The sequence below is a fragment of the Ranitomeya variabilis genome, chromosome 1, assembly GCF_051348905.1.
Source record: "Ranitomeya variabilis isolate aRanVar5 chromosome 1, aRanVar5.hap1, whole genome shotgun sequence".
NCBI classification, from domain to species: domain Eukaryota; kingdom Metazoa; phylum Chordata; class Amphibia; order Anura; family Dendrobatidae; genus Ranitomeya; species Ranitomeya variabilis.
This window is the reverse complement of record NC_135232.1, coordinates 804747585-804769966: the sequence shown is the minus strand read 5'-3', so window position 1 is coordinate 804769966 and position 22382 is coordinate 804747585. Positions and strand designations below refer to the sequence as shown.

General features: G+C 42.4%; 1 protein-coding gene and 1 long non-coding RNA gene across 4 annotated transcripts in view; one reads left to right on the top strand and one right to left on the bottom strand.

Annotated features, from left to right (window-relative positions):
- Positions 1-18085, top strand: part of LOC143769304 (uncharacterized) — a 108178-nt gene extending 90093 nt beyond the window's left edge. Inside the window, exon 3 of the long non-coding RNA XR_013214361.1 lies at positions 17385-18085. This is a non-coding gene — a long non-coding RNA (uncharacterized LOC143769304). The remainder of the gene's footprint in view (positions 1-17384) is intronic.
- Positions 1-22382, bottom strand: part of NRG1 (neuregulin 1) — a 1056081-nt gene that overhangs the window by 362524 nt on the left and 671175 nt on the right. The gene's annotated exons all lie outside the window — the stretch shown is intronic.

The window sequence follows — 22382 nt, the reverse complement described above, 5'->3', positions numbered from 1 at the left end:
TAGAAAGAGAAGTGGGAGGCCCCGCTGCACAACTGAGCAACAAGACAAGTACATTAGAGTCTGTAGTTTGAGAAATCGATGCCTCACAGGTCCTCAACTGGCAGCTTCATTAAATAGTACATGCAAAATGCCAGTGTCAGCGTCTAAAGTGAAGAGGCGACTCCGGGATACTGACGCAGAACAACTAAAAAGATTGTAAAGAAGAGTGCCTGACGCCATCTGTCAAGCATGGTGGAGGTAATGTGATGGTCTGGGGTTGTGTCATGATTCTCAATGGCGAGAGAACATAGCCCAGCATATATGAGAACTAGCTCTTGGAAGATGGAAACTATACTGACCATGAACTAAACCTGCCGCACAACTAGAAGTGGCCGGGTAGCATGCCTACGTTTTTTTATCCCTAGATGCCCAGCGCCAGCCGGAGAACTACCTAATCCTAGCAGAGGAAAAGACAGTCCTGGCTCACCTCTAGAGAAATTTTCCCAAAAGGCAGACAGAGGCCCCCACATATATTGGCGGTGATTTAAGATGAAATGACAAACGTAGTATGAAAATAGGTTTAGCAAAATCGAGGTCCGCTTACTAGATAGCATGAAGACAGAAAGGGCACTTTCATGGTCAGCAGAAAACCCTATCAAAACACCATCCAGAAATTACTTTAAGACTCTAGCATTAACTCATAACACCAGAGTGGCAATTTCCGCTCACAAGAGCTTTCCAGACACAGTAACGAAACAGCAGCTGTGAACAGGAACAAAATGCAAAAACACACAAGGACAAAAGTCCAACTTAGCTGGGAGTTGTCTAGTAGCAGGAACATGCACAGAAAGACTACTGATTACATTGTTGACCGGCATGAAACTGACAGAGGAGCAAGGTTATATAGCGACTCCCACATCCTGATAGGAGCAGGTGAACAGAGGGGATGATGCACACAAGTTAAATTCCACAAGTGGCCACCGGGGGAGCCCAGAATCCAATTTCACAACAGTACCCCCCCCTCAAGGAGGGGGCACCGAACCCTCACCAGAACCACCAGGGCGATCAGGATGAGCCCTATGAAAGGCACGGACAAGATCGGAGGCATGAACATCAGAGGCAGTGACCCAAGAATTATCCTCCTGACCGTATCCCTTCCATTTGACCAGATACTGGAGTTTCCGTCTGGAAACACGAGAGTCCAAGATCTTTTCCACAATGTACTCCAACTCACCTCAACCAACACCGGAGCAGGAGGCTCAACGGAAGGCACAGCTGGTACCTCATACCTGCGCAACAATGACCGATGAAAAACATTATGAATCGAAAAGGATGCAGGGAGGTCCAAACGGAAGGACACAGGGTTAAGAATCTCCAATATCTTGTACGGGCCGATGAACCGAGGCTTAAACTTAGGAGAAGAAACCCTCATAGGGACAAAACGAGAAGACAACCACACCAAGTCCCCAACACAAAGCCGAGGACCAACACGACGACGGCGGTTGGCAAAAAGCTGAGTCTTCTCCTGGGACAACTTCAAATTGTCCACCACCTGCCCCCAAATCTGATGCAACCTCTCCACCACAGCATCCACTCCAGGACAATCCGAAGATTCCACTTGACCGGAGGAAAATCGAGGATGAAACCCCGAATTACAGAAAAACGGGGACACCAAGGTGGCAGAGCTGGCCCGATTATTGAGGGCGAACTCCGCCAAAGGCAAAAAAGCAACCCAATCATCCTGATCCGCAGACACAAAACACCTCAAATATGTCTCCAAGGTCTGATTAGTCCGCTCGGTCTGGCCATTAGTCTGAGGATGGAAAGCAGACGAAAAAGACAAATCTATGCCCATCCTAGCACAGAATGCCCGCCAAAATCTAGACACGAATTGGGTCCCTCTGTCAGAAACGATATTCTCCGGAATACCATGCAAACGAACAACATTTTGAAAAAACAGAGGAACCAACTCGGAAGAAGAAGGCAACTTAGGCAAGGGAACCAGATGGACCATCTTAGAGAAACGGTCACACACCACCCAGATGACAGACATCTTCTGAGAAACAGGCAGATCCGAAATAAAATCCATCGAGATGTGCGTCCAAGGCCTCTTTGGGATAGGCAAGGGTAACAACAATCCACTAGCCCGAGAACAACAAGGCTTGGCCCGAGCACAAACGTCACAAGACTGCACAAAGCCTCGCACATCTCGTGACAGGGAAGGCCACCAGAAGGACCTTGCCACCAAATCCCTGGTACCAAAGATTCCAGGATGACCTGCCAACGCAGAAGAATGAACCTCAGAGATGACTCTACTGGTCCAATCATCAGGAACAAACAGTCTACCAGGTGGGCAATGATCAGGTCTATCCGCCTGAAACTCCTGCAAGGCCCGCCGCAGGTCTGGAGAAACGGCAGACAATATCACTCCATCTTTAAGGATACCTGTGGGCTCAGAATTACCAGGGGAGTCAGGCTCAAAACTCCTAGAAAGGGCATCCGCCTTAACATTCTTAGAACCCGGTAGGTAAGACACCACAAAATTAAACCGAGAGAAAAACAACGACCAGCGCGCTTGTCTAGGATTCAGGCGCCTGGCAGACTCAAGGTAAATTAAATTTTTGTGGTCAGTCAATACCACCACCTGATGTCTGGCCCCCTCAAGCCAGTGACGCCACTCCTCAAAAGCCCACTTCATGGCCAAAAGCTCCCGATTCCCAATATCATAATTCCGCTCGGCGGGCGAAAATTTACGGGAAAAAAAAGCACAAGGTCTCATCACGGAGCAGTCGGAACTTCTCTGCGACAACACCGCCCCAGCTCCGATTTCAGAAGCGTCGACCTCAACCTGAAAAGGAAGAGCAACATCAGGCTGACGCAACACTGGGGCGGAAGAAAAGCGGCGCTTGAGCTCCCGAAAGGCCTCCACAGCATCAGGGGACCAATCAGCAACATCAGCACCCTTCTTAGTCAAATCAGTCAATGGTTTTACAACATCAGAAAAACCAGCAATAAATCGACGATAAAAGTTAGCAAAGCCCAAAAATTTCTGAAGACTCTTAAGAGAAGAGGGTTGCGTCCAATCACCAATAGCCTGAACCTTGACAGGATCCATCTCGATGGAAGAGGTGGAAAAAATGTATCCCAAGAAGGAAATCTTCTGAACCCCAAAAACACACTTAGAACCCTTCACACACAAGGAATTAGACCGCAAAACGTGAAAAACCCTCCTGACCTGCTGGACATGAGAGTCCCAGTCATCCGAAAAAATCAGAATATCATCCAGATACACAATCATAAATTTATCCAAATAATCGCGGAAAATGTCATGCATAAAGGACTGGAAGACTGAAGGGGCATTTGAAAGACCAAAAGGCATCACCAAATACTCAAAATGGCCCTCGGGCGTATTAAATGCGGTTTTCCACTCATCCCCCTGCTTGATTCGCACCAAATTATACGCCCCACGGAGATCAATCTTAGAGAACCACTTGGCCCCCTTTATACGAGCAAACAAATCAGTAAGCAGTGGTAACGGATATTGATATTTAACCGTGATTTTATTCAAAAGTCGATAATCAATACACGGCCTCAAAGAGCCGTCTTTCTTAGACACAAAGAAAAAACCGGCTCCTAAGGGAGATGACGAAGGACGAATATATCCCTTTTCCAAGGACTCCTTTATATATTCTCGCATAGCAGCGTGTTCAGGCACAGACAGATTAAATAAACGACCCTTAGGGTATTTACTACCCGGGATCAAGTCTATGGCACAATCGCACTCCCGGTGCGGAGGTAGTGAACCAACCTTGGGTTCTTCAAAAACGTCACGAAAGTCAGACAAGAATTCAGGAATCTCAGAGGGAATAGATGATGAAATGGAAACCAAAGGTACGACCCCATGAGTTCCTTTACATCCCCAGCTTAACACAGACATAGCTCTCCAGTCGAGGACTGGGTTATGAGATTGCAGCCATGGCAATCCCAGCACCAAAACATCATGTAGATTATACAGCACCAGAAAGCGAATAACCTCCTGGTGATCCGGATTAACACGCATAGTCACTTGTGTCCAGTATTGTGGTTTATTACTAGCCAATGGGGTGGAGTCAATCCCTTTCAGAGGTATAGGAGCCTCCAATGGCTCCAAATCATACCCACAGCGTTTGGCAAAGGACCAATCCATAAGACTCAAAGCAGCGCCAGAGTCGACATAGGCGTCCGCGGTAATAGATGACAAAGAACAAATCAGGGTCACAGATAGAATAAACTTAGACTGTAAAGTGCTAATTGAAACAGACTTGTCAGGCTTCTTAGTACGCTTAAAGCATGCTGATATAACATGAGTTGAATCACAACAATAGAAGCACAACCCATTTTTTCGTCTAAAATTCTGCCGCTCGCTTCTGGACAGAATTCTATCACATTGCATATTTTCTGGCATTTTCTCAGTAGACACCGCCAAATGGTGCACAGGTTTGCGCTCCCGCAGACGCCTATCGATCTGAATAGCCATCGTCATGGACTCATTCAGACTCGCAGGCACAGGGAACCCCACCATAACATCCTTAATGGCATCAGAGAGACCTTCTCTGAAAATCGCCGCCAGGGCGCACTCATTCCACTGAGTAAGCACAGACCATTTGCGGAATTTTTGGCAGTATATTTCAACTTCATCTTGCCCCTGAGACAAGGACATCAAGGCCTTTTCCGCCTGAAGCTCTAAATGAGGTTCCTCATAAAGCAACCCCAAGGCCAGAAAAAACGCATCCACATTGAGCAACGCAGGATCCCCTGGTGCCAATGCAAAAGCCCAGTCTTGAGGGTCGCCCCGGAGCAAGGAAATTACAATCCTGACCTGCTGTGCAGGGTCTCCGGCAGAGCGAGACTTCAGGGGCAAAAACAATTTGCAATTATTTTTAAAATTTTGAAAGTGAGATCTATTCCCCGAGAAGAATTCAGGCAAAGGAATTCTAGGCTCAGACATAGGTGCATGAACAACAAAATCTTGCAAATTTTGTACCTTTGTGGCGAGATTATTCAAACCTGTAGCTACACTCTGAAGATCCATTTGAAACAGGTGAACACAGAGCCATTCAAGGATTAGAAGGAGAGGAAGAGAGGAAGGCTGCAGTATAGGCAGACTAGCAAGTGATTCAATTAAGAGCACACTCAGAACTAGAGGGGAAAAAAAAAAAAAAAAAAATTGTAGCAGACTTCTTTTTTCTCTCCTTTCTCAGCCAGTAATTTAACCCTTTTTTGGGCCGGTCAAACTGTCATGATTCTCAATGGCGAGAGAACATAGCCCAGCATATATGAGAACCAGCTCTTGGAAGATGGAAACTATACTGACCATGAACTAAACCTGCCGCACAACTAGAAGTGGCCGGGTAGCATGCCTATGTTTTTTTATCCCTAGATGCCCAGCGCCAGCCGGAGAACTACCTAATCCTAGCAGAGGAAAAGACAGTCCTGGCTCACCTCTAGAGAAATTTTCCCAAAAGGCAGACAGAGGCCCCCACATATATTGGCGGTGATTTAAGATGAAATGACAAACGTAGTATGAAAATAGGTTTAGCAAAATCGAGGTCCGCTTACTAGATAGCATGAAGACAGAAAGGGCACTTTCATGGTCAGCAGAAAACCCTATCAAAACACCATCCAGAAATTACTTTAAGACTCTAGCATTAACTCATAACACCAGAGTGGCAATTTCCGCTCACAAGAGCTTTCCAGACACAGTAACGAAACAGCAGCTGTGAACAGGAACAAAATGCAAAAACACACAAGGACAAAAGTCCAACTTAGCTGGGAGTTGTCTAGTAGCAGGAACATGCACAGAAAGACTACTGATTACATTGTTGACCGGCATGAAACTGACAGAGGAGCAAGGTTATATAGCGACTCCCACATCCTGATAGGAGCAGGTGAACAGAGGGGATGATGCACACAAGTTAAATTCCACAAGTGGCCACCGGGGGAGCCCAGAATCCAATTTCACAACAGGGTTGCTTTGGTGCTGGTAAAGTGGGAGATTTGTACAAGATAAAAGGGATATTGCATAAGGAAGGATATCACTCCATTTTCATGCCATACCCTGTGGACAGCGCTTGATTGGAGCCAATTTCATTTCCTACAACAGGACAATGACCCAAAGCACACCTCCAAATTATGCAAGAACTATTTAGGGAAGAAGCAGGCAGATGGTATTCTATCTGTAATGGAGTAGTCAGTGCAGTCACCAGATCTCATCCCCATTGAGCTGTTGTGGAAGCAGCTTCACCGTATGGTATGCAAAATTGCCCATCAAGCCAAACCAACTTTTGGGAGGGGCTTCTGGAAGCATGGGGAGACATTTCTCCAGATTACCTCAGCAAATTAACTACTACAATGCCAAAGGTCTGCAATGCTGTAATTGCTGCAAAGGGAGCATTCTTTGATGAAAGCAAAGTTTGAAGGAGAAAATTATTATTTCAAACAAAAATCTTTTTTTCGAACCTTGTCAATGTCTGGACTAGATTATCGATTCATTTGGCAACTCATTTGATTAATAAAAGTATGAGTTTTCATGGAAAACACAAAATTGTCTGGGTGACCCTAAACTTTGGAACAATAGTGTACCTGCCTGTAAGTTCTTAGCGACATACAAAAATAAGCAAATTCCTGTATAATCCTTTTAAGTGTGAGAGACTGTCAAGTACAGTTGTTTTATCTAAAAGAGAAAAAAAAATCAGAAAAGTCCATTTTTCATCACAAATGATGGATGAACTTAAATGCTATCCCAATCTTTAATTGCAAATTGGTTATGGGAGAGTATAATAAAAAGCCAATATTATTTTTACTTCAATAAACTTTTCATGTATTGCTTCATTTGGAAAAGGTCCTTGAAAACTGAACAACAGTGGAAAAAAACATTCTGGTAGTAATTATTCATTAATTATACTAATAGTCTCACTAATCCCATGAAAGAGAATTCAATTCTAAAATAAATGGTCCCATAATTAATAGAGGAGATATAATAATTTGTAAATGAGCGTACAAAAAAGCGTATCACATCCTGAGGTATACAATGATCTTAAAAATGTACATGCCTCGGCTTTTGCAGGAAAAAAATGGAAACAAAATAAATAGCGAGTTAAACAGTAACACATATCTGCTAGAAAATTGTTTTAGAAACTGAAGTTATCATCTTTTCATCTAAATGTGTACCAGCTCAAACTTTCCATGAAAAACTCTCTTCGTCCAATTAGGCAACAAACCATCTACAAAATCTTCATTCTCTCACAGATGAAAGCTTTGATCTCCAGTTACTTGCCTGCATACATACTGAGTTCTACACCTCCGCTTCTTTCTCTCTTCCTAGACATTTTTCCCCAACCAGTTCACACTTCTGCCGCCTGCATATAGCTTATACTAAACACAATTACTTTATCATCCTTTGGCTTTTTTAACTAAAGCTACAATATCCATACCAAGGACTATGTATTACTAAAGTAGTTGACCAGGGCTATTTTATTTTTTCTCATGGGGCTAAGAACTGACTAGGAGGAAGTTGCTAACTACCTGCTAATTCTGCCTGGTGCTGCCTCAGAGCAATCATAGACCGCTCCCACAAGTGTTTCTGTTGCTTCATGTCAATAGGTCTGTTCTGTTGATGGGTCATGACTGCCAGCTTCATGCTGATTGACGGCTGACTACCCGCAGTTAAGCAGCTGGGAGCTGGCTGTCAATCAGCATGTCATCAGCAGTCACACCCCGTCAACAGAGCAGAGTGGATGAGAACTAGCTGCTCTGTCAACATGATGCCAGCGGAAGCTGCAGACTCCCTGACAGGAGCAGTCCATGACAGCTCTGAACCAGAAGAGATCGGTGCCGGGCACAATAGACAGGTAGTTAGCAACAACTTGCCTATAAGTTCTTAGGTCCAAAAGAAAAAAATAAAATAGTCTCTGATAACTAGTGTTGAGCATTCCGATACCGCAAGTATCGGGTATCGGCCGATATTTGCGGTATCAGAATTCCGATACCGAGATCCGATACTTTTGTGGTATCGGGAATCGGAGTCGGAAGTTCCCAGTGTATGGTTCCCAGGGTCTGAAGGAGAGGAAACTCTCCTTCAGGCCCTGGGATCCATATCCATGTAAAAAATAAAGAATTAAAATAAAAAATAGGGATATACTCACCCTCTGACGCGCCCTGGTAGTAACCGGCAGCCTGCTTTGCTTAAAATGAGCGCGTTCAGCACCTTCCATGACGTCACGGCTTCTGATTGGTTGCATGCCGCTCATGTGACCCCCACGCGACCAATCACAAGCCGCGACGTCATCCCTCAGGTCCTAAATTCCCTTCTAGGAATTTAGGACCTGAGGGATGACGTCACGGCTTCAGATTGGTCGCGTGGCGGTCACATGAGCGGCATGCGACCAATCAGAAGCCGTGACGTCATGGAAGGTACTGAACGCACTCATTTTAAGCAAAGAAGGCTGCCGGTTCACAGCGGTAAGGTCCAGGCTGCGTCGGAGAGGTGAGTATATCAATATTTTTTATTTTAATTCTTTATTTTACACATTCATATGGATCCCAGGGCCTGAAAGAGAGTTTCCTCTCCTTCAGACCCTGGGAACCATCAGGGATACCTTCCGATACTTGAGTCCCATTGACTTGTATTGGTATCGGGTATCGGTATCGGCGAGATCCGATACTTTGCCGGTATCGGCCGATACTTTCCGATACCGATACTTTCAAGTATCGGACGGTATCGCTCAACACTACTGATAACCCCTTTAAATTGTACTGCTACATTTTAAGCATGACCACTAGCACAGCTACAAGGGGCATTCACACCAAGGTTCTGTGTTTAGAATACAGTGTATCAGAGTTGAAACCAACAAGGCTGCATAGGGTAAAGTATTTACACGGCTAAAACACCAAAACCGAATTTCCCACTCTAAATCAAGAGCCTTTACATTATCAGTGACTTTTTTATGTAAAGAGAGCACAACAACAAAATATGTAGTGTCTGAAATAAGTGTTTTTAACTCTGATATCTACAAAAAGATATTAAATAGAAGTGTAAAGGTGAAATAAACCTTATTGGTTTCACACAGAAATAGCCCTTCTACACGTATTTTGCTTTTACTACAGCATAATATTTCTCTGCCGTGTTTTTAGATTCAGACACCAGGAGAAATTTGTAAACCTATTTCTAAAAACAATATATTACATTATAAAAAGGCAGTGAGACATGGATGATAAAGATCAAAGACATACCTGTAAGGGTACCAGCAGCGAGACAAGAAGAATATTGTCAGGCACCGATGTTTCAGTAAGAAATCGAACAAATTGTACCAAATACATTAGTCAATGAAAGTTCAGAAATAGATCCTAAAAAGAAATATTATATGGTACGTAGTACTTGTCCTCAAAGGGAATCTGACACTTGACTCATGCCCCCCAATCTCCGACTAGCCAGGTATATTTTTCTTTGAATCCCTCCAGTGTTTGAGAGAAAATATATTTTAAAGATCCAGCCATGAACTATAGAAAAGACTAATTCAGCGCCACCCTCTACCGGCTCTTCCAAGCGTTGCTGGAAGTGATTGACACATGTCTTGTTATGAGAGAGACCGGGCAAGTACCTGCAGTGGCACTGTGAGAATTTCAGCCTGTGGAGTCTGGTCTCCAGCTATGGGCTGCAGCCAGTTCTTTAAAGTATATTTTCTCTGAAATGCCAGAGAGTTTCAGAGGAAAACATATCTGGCTGCAATCCTGCTGCCAGGCTCTGATTAAGGTCACATTCACACGTCCAGTATTTGGCCAGCATATTACATCAGTATTTGTAAGCCAAAACCAGGAGTGGGTGATAAATACAGAAGTGGTGACGTGTTTCTATTATACTTTTCCTCTGATTGTTCCACTCATGGTTTTGGCTTACAGATACTGATATAAAATACTGACCAGATACTGAACATGGCTTCAAGCTGATTGTGGTCTGGAAAGGTTCCCTTTAAATTCTGTGGATAGCAGATTTAAGAAAAAGATTAACATTATCCAAGTAAACTTTTGCAATCTAACTAATACAAAATGTTTGACAACCAAAAATTAATGCTGGAGAAATTAGTTATCACAAAGTTGTCATCATCATTCCCACAGTATATTTAGCAACAGAAATTGTAATATACTGTATAAGTACTACCGTATATTATAAGTTGGCATACAATTTCCAAACTGAGCTCACAGTTCGCTCTGGGTTATTCATATAAAAATGGAAAGAATTATGGCACTATAGATTGTAATGTATTCAGGGAGATCAACCTTTTTTAGGAGAAAAGTGACAGGCATTATTACCAGTCATCAGTGGTGCCAATGTCATTGTCCTACTAGACGAGAAGGATAAATTAAACCCATAGTTGCCTCTTGTAGCCTCTAAGATGGCCACTGTACAGGTCCTTGAGGGGAGATATGTATCATCGAGGTTGGTAACTTCTGTGATGTAAGCCCGGGAAAGTATGCTCCAGCACCTATTATGCTAAGGGAGTTTTTAGGGCATTTCAGGGCTGGGTTTTATGAGCAGTCAAAAGAGATTGGTGGGAATGACTGCTCACATATCCCTACCCCAGGGGCATGGTTTGGCAGATAAAATGGAGACCAAGTGTCTCATTCAGTGTCTGGGTCTGGAGATGAGTGGATCTTCCGTGTGTTGATCTGTGCTAAGGCCTTAAGACCTGGACAATAACCTGAACAGGCAGACCCGCAATACTGCATAGATTTTTCACTTTGTGTTTTCACTTTGTGCAGGAAAAGCCTGTTTTTTTTGTTTGGTTTCCTGAGCAGTTTAAGCAGTCTTAGTAAACCTATGGAAAATGGTGACCACGGCACTCAGGGTTTCTATTGGAGGTGCACAAGTTAGGAATCCAACCCGTCAGGTATAACTGAGAAATACTTGGCACTCAGGAGAAATTTGTTGCAAAATTCAGAAATAAATTTTATTCGGTGCATCCGGCTCAATCACATATAAACGTTTTCGGTCTATACAAATAAGACCTTCATCAGATACAGTTGTGAATGCTGGAGACCATAGATGGTATGTGCAAGTCACACACTTAATAGGATGCTAGCCAGGGTACGGGAGCGCAAGGCGCCTTAGAGCATGTGGAGAAGTATGAAGCGCTATAGGGAAGTGAGGTACTCGCAGGGGGGAGGCGCTGAGAGTCACCGCCGTCACGGACGCTGTGCTGTGAAGCAGGGAGGCACTAGCGGATTGCGCTAATGCAATGCTTCTCTAGGGTCCGCATTAGGCGTCCCCGCTAGCGCAGATCCCCGATCTGCACTAGCGAGGAACGGACCTCGGGCGCGCCGCGGACGCTGCAAGCAGCGTCCGAGGTCCGTCACTCAAATGATGGCACTTCGCTAGCGCACGCCCAATGTGGGTGGGCGCTAGCGACGTGTTCACCATTACAGGCTATGGCGGCATTAACGGACTACGTTAACACCGCGTTATGCCGTGGTGTAACGTAGTCCGTTAAACGCTGTCACATAACGCAATGTGACCCTAGCCTTAGTGGTATTTTGGAAAACTGTCAGACCACATCATGGACAAGAATAATAATTTTTAGAGAGAAATGAAAGTTAGAGATAGCACCTGCAGAGGAGAAATTTTATGAAAAAAATGTAGGATACTAGTTATATTCAGTTTATACTGAAAGGATACCTGAGATGACAGCTATTCTATAAAAGAATTCTGTCCCAATAAAAAAATGGCTCTTCATTTACAGATTTCTGTAATTAAAAATAATCTTAGAAATTATACCTTTTTTATTCTAAACAACAAATAAAAAAATGAAAAAACTAATTGTGGGTATTAGTATTATGAAAATCAGTGCAATGGGGCACAGCACTCTAATGTTATGTGCAGATTCAGTTCTTTCAGGATTTTTTGGAGTAGAAACTGAACAGAAACTCAAAATCCCTCAAAAAAATTAAAACCCGTCAAAAACGTGGAATTTCTACTTAGTTTCTAGTCCAAAAACTAAGCAAAAAGATTCAATGTGAAAATACTGTAAAAGGTGTGCTCACATTGAGTTTTATAGTAGTTTTTGGAGCAGAAACTAAATGCAAACTGTCTGAAACTTCCTCAAAATCTCATAATGCCTCAAACTTGGAATTTCCGCTCAGTTTCTGCTGCAAACATTCAGCAAAAAGACTCGGGGTAAATTTACCCCAACAGTAAATTGAATTGTTTTTGGAGCAGAAACTGTCCAAATTCCTCTTTGAGTTTCTGCTCAGCTTCAGCTCCAAAAAATCAGCACAATGTGAACACACCCTTAGGCCGGTTTCACACGTCAGTGGCTCCGGTACGTGAGGTGACAGTTTCCTCACGTACTGGAGACACTGACACACGTAGACCCATAAAAATCAATGCATCTGTGCAGATGTCATTGATTTTTTGCGGACCGTGTCTCCGTGTGCCAAACACGGAGACATGTCAGTGTTCGTGGGAGCGCACGTATTACACGGACCCATTAAAGTCAATGGGTCCGTGTAAAACACGGACCACAAACGGACGGTCTCCGTTTGCAGTCCGTGTGCCATGCAGGGGACAGCGCTACAGTAAGCACTGTCCCCCCCACTGGTGCTGAAGCTGCCATTCATATGTTCCCTGCAGCAGCGTTTGCTGCAGAGAAAATATGAATAATAGTGTTTAAAATAAAGATCTATGTGTCCCCCGCCCTCCCACCCCCTGTGCGCCCCCCCACTGTTCTGAAAATACTCACCCGCTCCCACGTTGGCTGTCACTCCTTCCTCTCTGCCCCGTGCCTTCTACTGTATGCGGTCACATGGGGCCGCTCATTTACAATCATGAATAGTCGGCTCCGCCCCTATGGGAGGTGGAGCCGCCTATTCATGACTGTAAATGATCAGCCCCACGTGACCGCATGCAGGAGAAGATGGGGCCAGACCAGGAAGCCGCGACAGCCAATGTGGGAGCGGGTGAGTATTTTCTGAACAGCGGGGGGGGCGCACAGGTTGACACATAGATCTTTATTTTAAACACTATTATTCATATTTTCTCTGCAGCAAACGCTGCTGCAGGGAACATATGAATCGCGGCTTCAGCACGATGCAGGCTACCACACGCGTGGGTACCACACGCTCCGTGTGGTACCCACTCGCCATACGGGCGGCACACGTGTGCCGCACGTATGGCCTACGTGAGTTCACAGGCACACGGACACGGATAACTCCGGTACTGATTTTTTCCGGTACCGGAATTATCTGGACGTGTGGGACAGCCCTTAAGTTGTTTTGCTGCAAATTTAAGTGACTGCATATTTGAACGCATCTCAAAAGAGGTAAAATAAACCCAATCTGTTTAAGATCACAGAGGTCCTGCAGTAAAAAAACACTTCTCAGTAAAGCAGAAGATGGCACACAATAGTGACGTTGAAATAAAATATTCTAGAATATGGACTTTTTGAAGCCTCAGCTACCAATCAAATTATACCCTGTACCCTGTTTTCATCATGTAGAAAAAATAGGTTTAATGAAAGGAACTGTTTAATTTTCCAGTACATTGTACCTCACTTAGCAATCTCCACTATCCTATATTATTAAAGGGAACCTGTCACCCCATTTTTTCAAGATGAGATAAAAATAGCGTTAAATAGGGGCAGAGCTGTGTTTTACATTAGTGTATTTTTTGTGCCTTTATTCCCCACCTATGCTGCCGAAATACCTTTGTAAAGTCGCCGTTTTCGCCTGTCACTCACGCTGGTCTGGTCATATGGGCGTGGTGACATCGCTGTTCTCCCCCAGATCCTGCTCATCTTTCCGTTGGTGGTGTAGTGGTCTGTGCATGCCCAACAGGTGAATCCACTGCACAGCTGAAGGAAAAGAGCGCGATCTGCGCTATTCCCCTGGTGATCGGTGGGGGCGGCCATCTTCCTGTGGCCGCGCGTGCGCAGATGGAGCGCTCTGCTGCCCGGGGCTTCAGGAAAATGGCCGCGGGATGCCGCGTGTGCGCAGATGGAGATCGCGGCGACCATTTTCCTGAAGCCGTGTTCGCATCTCGGCACTTGGGCATGCGCAAACCACTATGCCACCAACGGAAAAATAAGCAAGATCTGGGGGAAGAAACAGCGATGTCACCACGCCCATCCGACCAGACCAGCCTGATTGACAGGCGAAAACAGCGACTTTGGTAACGTATTTCGGCAGCATAGGTGGGGAATCAGGGTCCACGAAATACACTATTGTAATGCACAGCTCAGGCACTATTTAACAGTATTTTTATCTCATACGGAAAAAACGGGGTGACAGGTTCACTTTAATGATTTCCAATTTGGCAGTCTTAGTGAATATTATGCAACATTGTGTAATGGTGGCTGATATTAGAAATGTCATTCCTGTTGCGGACTTCACAGGTCATAGATATGACTTCTTTGTCTACAAAGTCATCCAACAACCTCATTAATAAACTATTTTCTTCAGATCTATGTAATTACAACTTTTTTTCAATTGTTCCTTAAAGAGAATTAAAACTTAATAGCATTTGTGGATATATGATTTGTGGAATATTGGAGAACTGTCAACCACATCATTATCAAGAAGGGCATTTTTGGTAATACCCTAGGAGCAAATGGAACAGGAAGATCTCACAAGCCTGTAGGAGGTTTAGGTTTAAAACATGAATGGAAGTAAATCATCTTTGAGAACAGTTCATTGAAAACCTAATTTATAACTCCTGTTTTTACAGGTGAAGGGCAAAGGAAGTTCTTAGGTGATTTGTGTTTCTTCCCACACTATTTGAAGCATCTGGAGCTACAAAATTTTGTAGTTATGCTATATCCCAAGAAAAAACTTATATACAGTATATATATGTATATATATATAGAGAGAAAGAGACTACTGATGATATATAGCTGTACAGTGTACTATAATTCCAAGAAGGAAAAGTCATAAAATTGTGTAAATCATAGCATCAACAGACTTGCAAATGATGAAAAAAATGAAAACAAAATTTTCAAAACATATTGACTTATTCAGTATTGTGCCTAAGCTACATGAGCAGTAATACAAATAATTACATGCCTTGGCTACTTTAATTGATGTTATTATTGGTTATTGAGGAATGTTCTGCCATACTGAATGCACTTGGACACGCAAATAAACAATATCTACTGATGGTTGCTCCCATTTCAATTGCCGACCAATGAAATCCCAGCTGTGCTCAATGGGTGAAAAGTCCGCAGACGTTGCAGGCAAGTCTCTATTCCCTGTATTTATCATTCCCCTCTTCATCTCCTGACACAGCCGCTCCCTCTTCCCCCTGTCAGGGACTTTTGCAGTGACTCATGACTCATATAGGGAAAATAGACCTCCTGTTTCTACAAAGAGTTTAGAGGGATTCAGGTAGTCAGCTTTTAATTACGCGATGCCCTAGACCTAATGGAGAACAGAAGAATTAAGTGAGCAGACAGACAAAATGAGCAATTGTGAATATACAGTGCTATATAATATGATTATTGCAATATATCAAGAGGATTAAAATTTTGATGGCAGTGCTTCTTTAACCTCATTGATACTATGCCATGTTGTATAAGTGTGTGTAGTCTTGAATAAATCAAGATTTTGGAACATTTTCATTTTTCCTCATTTGCATATCATTAACATGTCTATCAATGCTGTAATTTACATGATCTCATTAGTTTTAGTCCTTAGTGTTGCAATGCACTGTATAGTTATTTCTCGTCAGTAGTATCTATCTACATCTCTGTCTCTATATATATACAGTTGTGTGAAAAAGTTTTTGCCCCTTCCTGATTTGCTATTCTCTTTCATGTCTTTAACACTTAAATGTTTCAGATCACCAAGCAAATTTAAATATTAGACAAAGATAACACAAGTAATCATGAAATGTAGTTTTGAAATGAAGGTCTTTATTATTAAAGGAAAAAAAATCCAAACTTACAGGGTCTTGTGTGAAAAAGTGATTGCCACCTATACCGAATAACTGGTTGGGCCATCCTTATCAGCAACAACTGCAATCAAGCGCTTGCGATAACTGGCAATGAGTTTTTTACAACGCTTTGGAGGAATTTTGGCCCACTCATCTTTGTAGAATTGTTGTAATTCAGTCACATTGGAGGGTTTTTGAGCATGATTCGATTTTTTAAGGTCATGCCAAAGCATCTCAATTGGATTAAGGTCAGGACTTTGACTAGACCACTCCAAAGTCTTAATTTAGTTTTTCTTAAGTCGTTAAGAGGTGAACTTGCTGGTGAGTTTTGGATCATTGTCTTGCTGCATAACACAAGTGCGCTTCAGCTTGAGGTCACAAACAAATGGACAGGCATTCTCCTTCAGGATGTTTTGATAGGAGAATTCATGGTTCCAATTACCACAGCAAGTCTGCCAGGTCCATCCATAAAGTTCAACTTTTGTCTTGTCAGTCCACAGAGTATTTTCCCAAAACTCTTGGGGATCATCAAGACGTTTCCTGGCAAAACTGACATGAGCCTTTTTTTCTTATTGCTCAGCAATGGTTTTCATCTTGGAACTTTTCCCAGTCTCTTATGGTGGAGTCATGACTTTACCTGATGCAAGTGAGGCCTGCTGTTCTTTGGATATTGTTGTGGGGTCTTTTGTGCCTTCTTTGATGAGTCATCGCTGTGCTCTTGTGGTAATTTTGGTTGGCCGGCCACTCCTATTCCATGTTTTTGCTATTTGTGGATATTGGCTCTCACTGTGGTTCTCTAAAAACCCAAAACTTTAGAAATAGATTTAAAACCTTTGCCAGAATGATAGAACTCAGTAACTTTATTTCTCATTTGTTCAAGAGTTTCTTTGAATAAGCGGCAAGATATCTAGCTTTTGACGCTCTTTTGGTCTACTTTATTTTGTTATTGAAGCAATTTCTTGATTGAGAACAGGCATGGCAGAAACCAGGCCTGGGTGTGGCTAAGAAATTTGAACTCAGCTGCCCAAAGATGTGATAAACCACAGTTAATTAATGCTTTAAGGGGTTGGGGGGAATAACTTTTTCAAACAGGGCCTTGCAGGTTTGGATTTCTTTTTCCTTAATAAAGATCTCAATTTAAAAACTGCATTTTGTGTTTACTTGTGTTATCTTTGTCTAATATTAAAATTTGTTTGGTGATCTGAAACACTTAAGTGTGACGAACATGCAAAAGAATAGGAAATGAGGAAGGGTGCAAACATTTTTTCACACCACCGTGTATATACACATATACAGTATATAATATATATTTTTGCAAATTAATTGGCCATTAATTGGCTATTTAGAGATAGCGTTTGAGGAACCTTACAGAGTAATTTTTATAGCAAACTGTCATGAGTGTACATGTGTGGAATAATATTGTTTCTGACCAGCTTTCTCTCTGCAGGCTTCATCTTTAATTCTCTGTATAGATAGTGGAGAAAAGCTGTCATGATGTCTTCAATCTACTGCACACACAGAGAAGAGGAGTTTCTGAACCATCCGAACTATGAAGTTCACCATACTGCAGTACTGGGCAGTGTAGCTGTGGATTCAGAATTGGGATGAGCTAGAAAATATACTAGAAGGCAGCACAGCAGCATAACGTCATCATTTTGCTGACTCTCTATTTCCTCACTCCATCTCCACTTTTAACTTTTGTAGCACATAATCACTTCCACTATAAATCTGAAAAGAATTAAAGCCTCCTACTGATCATTAAACAATTCCAAATTTCTTGCAAAAAAATGATCTCTCCTCTACGTGTCTTTTATCCTGTATCGACCAGCACTTCTGCCTCACAAACTATATTCCACTAATGTGCTTTAAATCCCTATGAACCACATTCAAAAATCAATTTCATGGAATTACAAGGATTTGTTTTCTTCATTTTGCTTAAAAATGTATTTCTAATTAAATTCACTTTATGCAAAATGTATCAATCACTTGGATGATGGAACAGAGGCCTTGCAATTAAAATTTTGCTTTTAATATTATGACTTTCAATCAGACAATGACTACAGATTTTTCTTACAATTATTCTTCCTTTGAAATGGTCACAGCTATAATTGTGATTGTCTGCCTGGTGAATGAAAATAGCATTCAAATAGCGTGTAGGAGATTGAATAAAAAACTACTTAAACATTACTTATTGATTTGTTTAACAGAATATTTATATGCCATGGAAAACTCATCTGGGCTAAATGAAGGTTGACCACAATATGTTTTATAAAATTGCTAACTATTCACCTGAGACAAAACTAAGAAGACATATTTAGCTTTTGTTAAGTGTAGCACTATTTGTATAATGAAGCAATTATTTTCTGCTTGTTGGAGGTTCATTTAGTATAACTCATTGCAATTCTAATATCTAACCTTGCATTGGAAATGGCACCATATTCAAGGAGTAGGAGTTGTCCTATAAACAGCATTTATCACCTATTTACAGGCTAGGTGATAAATGTATGATCGATGGAGAGCTACCAATGGGAGCCTCAATGATCTAGAGAATGGATGTTCCAAAATCCTATGCGTGTGTAGCGATATCGAGTAAGTCTTACTACTGCTTCATTTAGTGGTGTCTTCATAGTCTCAGTACTGCTGCTTTCACACAAGGGGATACGGATCCACCATTTTCAGGATTGTGGTGGTCTAAGTAGCTGTCATTCCAGTGATCATACATTTCTCATCTATCCAGTTGATACAGTATATGACATAACATGTTACGAGATTATGCATTTATGAAGAAAAGTATACAGTGGGGGAAATAACTATTTGATCCCTTGCTGATTTTGTTAGTTTGCCCACTGACAAAGACATGAACAATCTATAATTTTAAGGGTAGGGTAATTTTAACATTGAGAGATAGAATATCACAAATAAAATAAAAAAAATCACATTGTATAAATTATACAAATTTATTTGTATTCTGCAGTGAGAAATAAGTATTTGATCCCTCTGGCAAACAAGACTTAATATTTGGTGGCAAAACCCTTGATGGCAAGCACAGCAGTGAGATTTTTTTGCAGTTGATGATGAGGTTTGTGCACATGTCAGGAGGAATTTTGGTCCACTACCCACGAGGTGAGATTTTGCATGGTGCTCCAGATCGATGTTGATTGACAGACATTTTGTATTTCTTCCATTTTCTTACTATTGCACCAACAGTTGTCTCCTTCTCATCCATGGTCTTACTTATGGTTTTGTAGCCCATTCCAGCTTTGTTCAGGTCTATGGTCTTTTCCCTGACATCCTTAGCTTTTTGGTCTTGCCTATGTTGTCGGTGTTAGAGTCTGATTGATTAGTCAATTGATTTGATTGATTAGTCTGTGGACAGAAGTCTTTTATGAAGGTGACTATGTGAGAAAGCTGATTTAATGGGAAAGGTGTACACTCTGTAGGAGTGAAGCTGGTGCAGGCTGAACCTGAAATGGATCCAGTGAATTCATAAATTCGGACAAACAACTGCACTCAGACAATGTATTCAGATTGCATCACAAGTGTGAAGTATTTATTGAGTAACACCACAGTGGTCAATAGAGTTCTTAGGTAATGTTTCAACTCTTTGGGTCTTTATCAAACCTCACTTTATGAGTAGAGAATGATAGAAGAGAGGGGAGGACACTTGTCCAATGGATGGAGGCAGAGGCTCCACAAAGTATCCAAGAAAGCTGGGAAGTGCGGGGGTCCGGTACGGCAGGGACAGGGAGCAGCATCCCTAGAGGCACTGTGGGTCCAGCAGGAGGGAGGAAGGTGGTAGTGTCTTCCTCCCTCCTGCTGGACCCACAGTGCCTCTAGGGACGATGCTCCCTGTCCCTGCTGTACCGGACCCCCGCACTTCCCAGCTTTCTTGGATACTTTGTGGAGCTTCTGCCTCCATCCATTGGACAAGTGTCCTCCCCTCTCTTCTATCATTCTCTACTGTGATAGAAATATATATATCATGTAGATCTCACTTGCATGTATACTCCTCTATAATCATATATACTCATATACTCACAGCTAATATATACATTATAATCAATGGCTTAAAATGGCTGACAATGAACTGATATAAGCCAGACGGATTGTATGGGGGTTTTCCATCTCAAAAGCGGAAGTTGGGTCAGATGTCTGAAATAATGCCTAGAATATAGCTGAATCTTGCTGAAACGGCAGACCAACAGTGTCAGATGTCTCAACTCTGTCCTACATGCAGAGAGCTCAATTCTAGTTGCTTAGTCAGCTTAATCAGCAGTCATATGAGCATTAATCACAATATTCCATATATGTTTAGATAACCAATGACAGAGGAGCTAGACAATATGGTAATTAACTAACCACCCCTGACAACCCCTAACCACTCCTTTCTATGTGAAAATATAAAACTATGTATGTACAATAAAGTACCAGTATTGATGGAATGTTGTTCTGTCACAGTTGTGTACAGTCCATTCTTGATGAGCGCTCAAAATACTCAGTCTTATTGGGAGCGGCCACAGCACACACAGGGATATATTTATCCAACCCAAATATTTCCATAACATAATGGCGCCCCCAACAGCGAGGCATGGATGAAACGCACGGGATCCTTCTGACCGGAGACATGGAGGTTTTGGCCGTGGCCTTGGTTCAGGGGATGGAGACTGCGCAGCTCCATAAGGTAAGAAAATGTTATCATCTTGCATGAAAGTCCCCTGTGCCCAGTCCGGGTCTATGCCTCTTGCCGGTCAGGTGTGGTCACCACCCAGGTAGTGTAAAAAGTCCGGAGCCGAATCCTAACCCTGGGAGGTGTCTGCTGTGTGCCGTGTATGTGTTCTGTGTTTGTGTAAAATCCGGGAGAGGAAGGAAAAGTGACTTGTTTTTGGTGGCTGGGTAACAGACCGCAGGAGGTCAAATCGCTCGATAAGTTATTGCAGGATTCCCGTGCATAGGAAGGACAGGTAATCCTGGGGCAGTCCCATGTTCCAGGCACGGGTAGTGATAACTTAGAGGGCTACTGCAGATTCCCGTAGTGCCAGCGATCCAGTTAGGACGTCCGGACCGGGGTGGTAGATTTCCCGCTTGTTGTGCTTCTCACGCACTCAGGCGGCCCGGGCGCAGATGCGTGCCAGTGCGATTGATAGTTGTCTGTTCCCAGCGCAACCTCACGTGTCACAGAATTTAAAAGGGCATCTCTCGGATTGTCTATCTGTTTCTGTCTGTCAAGTGTTGCTTCTTTAAGAAGCATGAAATAGTAAGAGAAAGTTTTGTTTTTTTTTCTCTTCTCTCTTGAACTTCCTCTTTTTCGGCTGCTGAAGGAGAGATATGCATTGTAAATCACACTGTCACATCTGGGGTTTTTTTTCTGGCTGTTTTCAGCTGCAATGCTAGCTATGTGTAGCTATTTGTGAAGAAGTGATTGTATCTATCATTTTTGGTGCGACATACGTGTTTTCAGATACGTGATTTTAGTGACATTTGATATTATTGCAATAGCATACGGAATAAAAAGAGGAAGTGTGTCTCTGACTGTATTTGAGCGCAGAGATTCTAAAAGAAAAAAGGAGAAGAGAAAAGCCGTTTTAATTTTTAATTTTTTTTACTCTCTTAAAGGGTCTTTTTCTTTTTGCGGCATTTTAAAGTTTTTTAATTAAGTTTTCCTCAATCTTCAATCTCTTTACCTTTTTACTTTTTTTTGGGAAAAAGTTTTTTTTTCTTTCCTTTTGTATCAAAATTTTGAGTTTTTGGTTGTGAACTAAGCTTTTGACTGTTTTTCTTATCGTTTTGGGTTTTTCTTAGAGTTTTATATACTCATTTTCAGAAGTTTTTTTTAGTACTGTTTTCTTTTTTTCATCTTTGTGTGTTTTTCATTTTTTGCTTTTGCCATGGGGAATAGAGTGGCCGAGCAACAGGAGAGTCTTTTATTTCCTGATGAGCAAACAGCCCCTAGATAGTGGCAGAACACGAAGGTGTTAAGTATGTGAAGATTTTGAAAGGTATAAAGTACGTGAAAATTCATTAGAATGGCAGACTTCAAGCTGCGGAGTGGCATGACGTAGAAAGGAAAATGGGGGAAGTTAGCTGATGTTAGATTGCTGAATGCCAATACATGGTATGAAGTAGCAGCAGAGCTTACATCGTTTAGGTGGTACAGAAAGTTATGTGAGCAAACCAGGAAGTGATTTTTGTGGGTATGAGACGGGAGAATCTGCGCAGTCTGCTTTTAGCAGAATCCATGGTATAGGTAGTTATTTTTGCACAGTATGTGGTGTGGTCTCTCCCTACAGGGAGAAGGCATAATTGCTCCTCTCTATTATTCTTGTTGTTCTCCTCTATCCTCCTTTTTCTCTGTCAGTCTTTTCTCTCCGCATTCTTCTCTCTCTCTCTCCTTTCCTCTCCTCTTCCTCCACACTTCTCTCTCTCTCTCCCCCTCTCTATCTCTCTC